The sequence below is a fragment of the Hylobates moloch genome, unplaced genomic scaffold (assembly GCF_009828535.3).
Source record: "Hylobates moloch isolate HMO894 unplaced genomic scaffold, HMol_V3 SCAFFOLD_12, whole genome shotgun sequence".
Lineage (NCBI taxonomy): Eukaryota > Metazoa > Chordata > Mammalia > Primates > Hylobatidae > Hylobates > Hylobates moloch.
In genome coordinates this window covers 42644746-42649317 of record NW_026652287.1, presented here as the reverse complement: position 1 = coordinate 42649317, position 4572 = coordinate 42644746, and the positions used below count along the sequence as shown (strand labels likewise).

At 49.2% G+C, this 4572-nt stretch overlaps 1 pseudogene; it reads left to right on the top strand.

Annotated features, from left to right (window-relative positions):
• Positions 1-326: 326 nt before the first annotated feature.
• LOC131380840 (uncharacterized) lies at positions 327-934 on the top strand (annotated as a pseudogene).
• Positions 935-4572: the final 3638 nt, after the last annotated feature.

The following is a 4572-nucleotide window of genomic DNA, read 5'->3' as shown; positions in this document are numbered from 1 at the left end:
ATGAGCCAACGTGCCCAGCCAGAAATATATACTTGATGAAGAAAAAAAAATCAAGATTTATAGAAAGTATTATTATATTGAAAATGTGGCCGTGCATGGTTGCGCATGCCTATTGTAGGGAAAAGAAAGAGATCAGACTGTTACTGTGTCTATGCAGAAAAGGAAGACATAAGAAACTCCATTTTGATCTGTACCCCGAACAATTGTTTTGCCTTGAGATTCTGTTAATCTGTAACTTTAGCCCCAACCTTGTGCTCACAAAACGTGTTGTATGGAATCAAGGTTTAAGGGATCCAGGGCTGTGCAGGATGTGCCTTGTTAACAATATGTTTACAGGCAGTATGCTGGGTAAAAGTCATTGCCATACTCCATTCTCGATTAACCAGGGGCACAATGCACTGTGGAAAGCCGCAGGGACCTCTGCCCAGGAAAACCGGGTATTGTCCAAAGTTTCTCCCCACTGAGACAGCCTGAGATATGGCCTCATGAGATGGGAAAGACCTGACCATCCCCCAGCCTGACACCCATGAAGGGTCTGTGCAGAGGAGGATTAGTAAAAGAGGAAGGCCTCTTGCGGTTGAGATAAGAGGAAGGCCTCTGTCTCCTGAATGCCCCTGGGAACGGAATGTCTTGGTATAAAACCCAATTGTACATTGTTCTGTTCTGAGATAGGAGAACACTGCCCTGTGGCTGGAGGTGAGACATGCTAGTGGCAATGCTGCTCTGTTATTCTTTACTACACTGAGATGTTTGGGTGGAGAGAAGCATAAATCTGGCCTACGTGCACATCCAGGCATAGTACCTTCCCTTGAACTTATTTGTGACACAGACTCTTTGCTCACGTTTTCTTGCTGACCTTCTCCCCACTATCACCCTGTTCTCCTGCCATATTCCCCTTGCTGAGATAGTGAAAATAGTAATCAATAAATACTGAGGGAACTCAGAGACCGGTGCCAGTGTGGGTCCTCTGGATGCTAAGCGCCGGTCACCTGGGTCCACTGTTCTTTCTCTATACTTTGTCTCTGTGTCTTATTTCTTTTCTCAGTCTCTCATCCCACCTGATGAGAAATACCCACAGGTGTGGAGGGGCTGGCCCCCTTCACCTATAATCCCAGCATTCTGCAAGGCTGAGACGGGAAATCACGAGGTCAGGAGTTTGAGACCAGCTTGGCCAACATGGTGAAATGCCCTCTGTACTAAAAATAGAAAGAATTAGCTGGGTGTAGTGGCAGCCACCTGTAATCCCAACTACTCAGGAGTCTGAGGCAGGAGAATCACTTGCACTCAGGAGACGGAGGTTGCAGTGAGCTGAGATTGCACCACTGCACTCCAGCCTGGGTGACAGAGTGAGACTCCGTCTCAAAAAAAAAAAAAAAAAGTAAAAGGAAAACGCAAAGGAAACAGCAGGTTCTATAAAATAAAGAACGAAAAAATAGGCTGGGCGCGGTGGCTCATGCCTGTAATCCCAGCATTTTGGGAGGCCGAGGCGGGTGGATCATGAGGTCAGGAGATCAAGACCACCTTGGCTAACACCGTGAAACCCCGTCTCTACTAAAAATACAAAAAAATTAGCTGGGTGTGGCCGCGGGTGCCTGTAGTCCCAGCTACTTGGGAGGCTAGGCAGGAGAATGGTGTGAACCCAGGAAGCGGAGCTTGCAGTGAGCTGAGATTGCACCTGGCCCCCCACGTGGGGGAAAAAGAAGGACCCCCTCAAAAAAAAAAAAAAAAAAAAAGCCTACAGAAAGAATGACCGAATGGAAGAGATAGACCATGCCATTCACTGGTCTATCACTGGCAGGTTTAATATGGAAGAATCATGGAAAGGCTCCAGGAACATGAGGAGCGGCATACAAAAAGACTTTATATAGATACACACACACACACACACACACACATATATATATATATTTTTGAGACGAAGTCACGCTATTGTCCCCCAGATTGGAGTGCAGTGGCGCGATCAGGCCTCACCGCAACCTCCGCCTCCTGGGTTCAGGCGATTCTCCTGCCTCAGCCTCCTGGGTTCAAGCGATTCTCCTGCCTCAGCCTCCTGAGTACCTGGGATTACAAGTGCCTGCCACCACACCCAGCTATTTTTTGTATTTTTAGTAGAGACGGGGTTTCACCATGTTGGCCAGGCTGGTGTCAAACTCCCGACCTCAGGTGATCCGCCCGCCTTGGCCTTCCAAAATGCGGGGATTATAGGTGTGAGCCACTGGCGCCTGACCTTATATACATATTTTAATAGAGACAGGGTCGAGCCGGGCACGGGCCTGGGCAAAAGAGCGAAACTCTGTCTCGAAAAAAAAAAGAAAGAAAAAGAAAAAAAGAAAAGAAAAAAAACCACACGGTCTTGCTATTTTACTCAGGCTGGTCTGGAACTCTTGGACTCAAGCTATCCACCTGCCTTAGCCTCCCAAAGTGCTGGAATTACAGGCGTGAGCCACTGAGCCCGCCCAGGATAAGCTTTGGAGGAGCATCCTCTGGGGTGCCTCCAATCCCCCATCCCCACCTTTCCAGCCCATCTGGCCACCTGAAACGCGGGCTAGGCCGGGTCCCACCTCTAAACCGCCCCCAAGTATGGGCCCCACCCCTCTGCCACAGTTCCGTCCAGAGGCCCGGTTCTAAACTCATCTTTTTCTCTGAAACGGTTTCTGCATCCCGCTCCCTGAGCCAACCCCAGGCACTGTCCGCACCCACCCAGGAGGAAACTAGAATTTCTATGTCCTACGTGGCTGAAACTCAAGCCCTGGAGCCCCACCCGGCCGGAGGCTCGGAGCGGAAGTGACGTCAGCGTCCCACCGCCATCTTTACCGGCTGTGGCTCTGCGTGGTCAGTGCCATTTCACCTTTATTGTGGTGGAGTCCACCCCGGCTGTGGTGAGTTCCACCTGCTTGAGGGGCCAGGAGATAGCAGGGGGGCGGCAAAGGAAGGATTGGGCGTGGTCGCCCAGGAGCCTCTCAGATCCGCCTCGTTTCACTCGCTTTTCCAAGGGCTGTCCGTCCTCCTGGAGCGGCCTCTGGCCACTTCCGAGAGGCCGCACACTCCGTCTGTCCCCGTCGGGAGCCGCGTTGGGAAGTGTGTTTGTCCCGCCTCCGCTGGGTGTTTTCTTGAGTACTTTCATCCGCTGTGCTCCCTCTTGAAAAGCTTGGAAAGCAACTTTTCTGAGTTTTTTTCTTTCCGAAAGGAAAAGGATTTCTGCTGTTCTGGTGAGGTTGGCTGTGGCCCCGCATTCTCCCGCGTCTGGAACCTATCTCTTCCGGCATGTTCCTGGTGCGCACCGGCAGAAAAATGGTTTCAAGAGGGCTGTGACTTCCATTTATTTGCTAAAAAATGTCTCATCTGAGAATCTGGCGTTGTCTTGATGTCCTTTACTTTCTTTTTTTTGGATTTGGAGTCTTACTCTGTCACACACACTGGAGTGCAGTGGCACGATGTTGGCTCACTGCAACTTTCACCTCCCGGGTTCAAGTGATTGTTAGATATGAGTTTTAAATTTCTTTTTAAAGAATCAATAGGTCAGTATGTTTAATTCTTTGCCTTCTACTTTTAAACTTCTCTGTAAAGCAACCTTTTTCGATCACCTGCTCCACCCTGAGTCATTCTGATTACCTGCTCCACCCAGACTTACTTCGATTACTTACTCCACCCTGACTCATTTTCCACCCTGACTCGTTCCAATTTCCTGCTCTGTTATAACCATTTTCCCCACCAAACCACTCACCCCGTCACTCTCTTTAAATTAGCCAATCGGAATTAGTTTAGCCTGTGGGGTCTAACCCTAGCCATCGGGGAAGGACACAGTGGCAGGGGCCACTTTCCTCAAGAATAAGAACCCCTTCCTCTCCCTTGTCCTGGTGTATGCTCACTATTGCTCCATGTGTGAGGGCACACCCTTCTATAGAAGTAAATTGCCGCCGGGCGCGGTGGCTCAAGCCTGTAATCCCAGCACTTTGGGAGGCCGAGGCGGGCGGATCACGAGGTCAGGAGATCGAGACCATCCTGGCTAACACGGTGAAACCCCGTCTCTACTAAAAATACAAAAAATTAGCCGGCTGTGTTGGCGGGCGCCTGTAGTCCCAGCTACTCGGGAGGCTGAGGCAGGAGAATGGCGTGAACCCGGGAGGCGGAGCTTGCAGTGAGCCAAGATCGCGCCACTGCACTCCAGCCTGGGGCACAGAGCAAGACTCCGTCTCAAAAAAAAAAAAAAAAAAAAGAAGTAAATTGCCTTGCTGAGAAAAGAAAATGTTATGTTTGAGTGCTATTTTTTTTTGTGGCACAAAAACTTTATTTATAACATGAGTCACCTGCCTCAGCCTCCTGAGTAGCTGGGATTCCAGGCATGGACCACCACACCTGGCTAATTTTTTATATTTTTGGTAGAGATGGGGTTTCACCATGTTGGCCAGGCTGGTCTTGAACTCCTAACCTCAAGTGATCCACCCACCACTTATTTTTGACACATTACATTCAAATGGAAAAAACATATAGTTGTTTAGGGTGTGCCCGTTTTTGTATGTAAATATGAACACCTGTAGACTAAGCCTTTAGTTTTTTATTTTTATTTTCTTG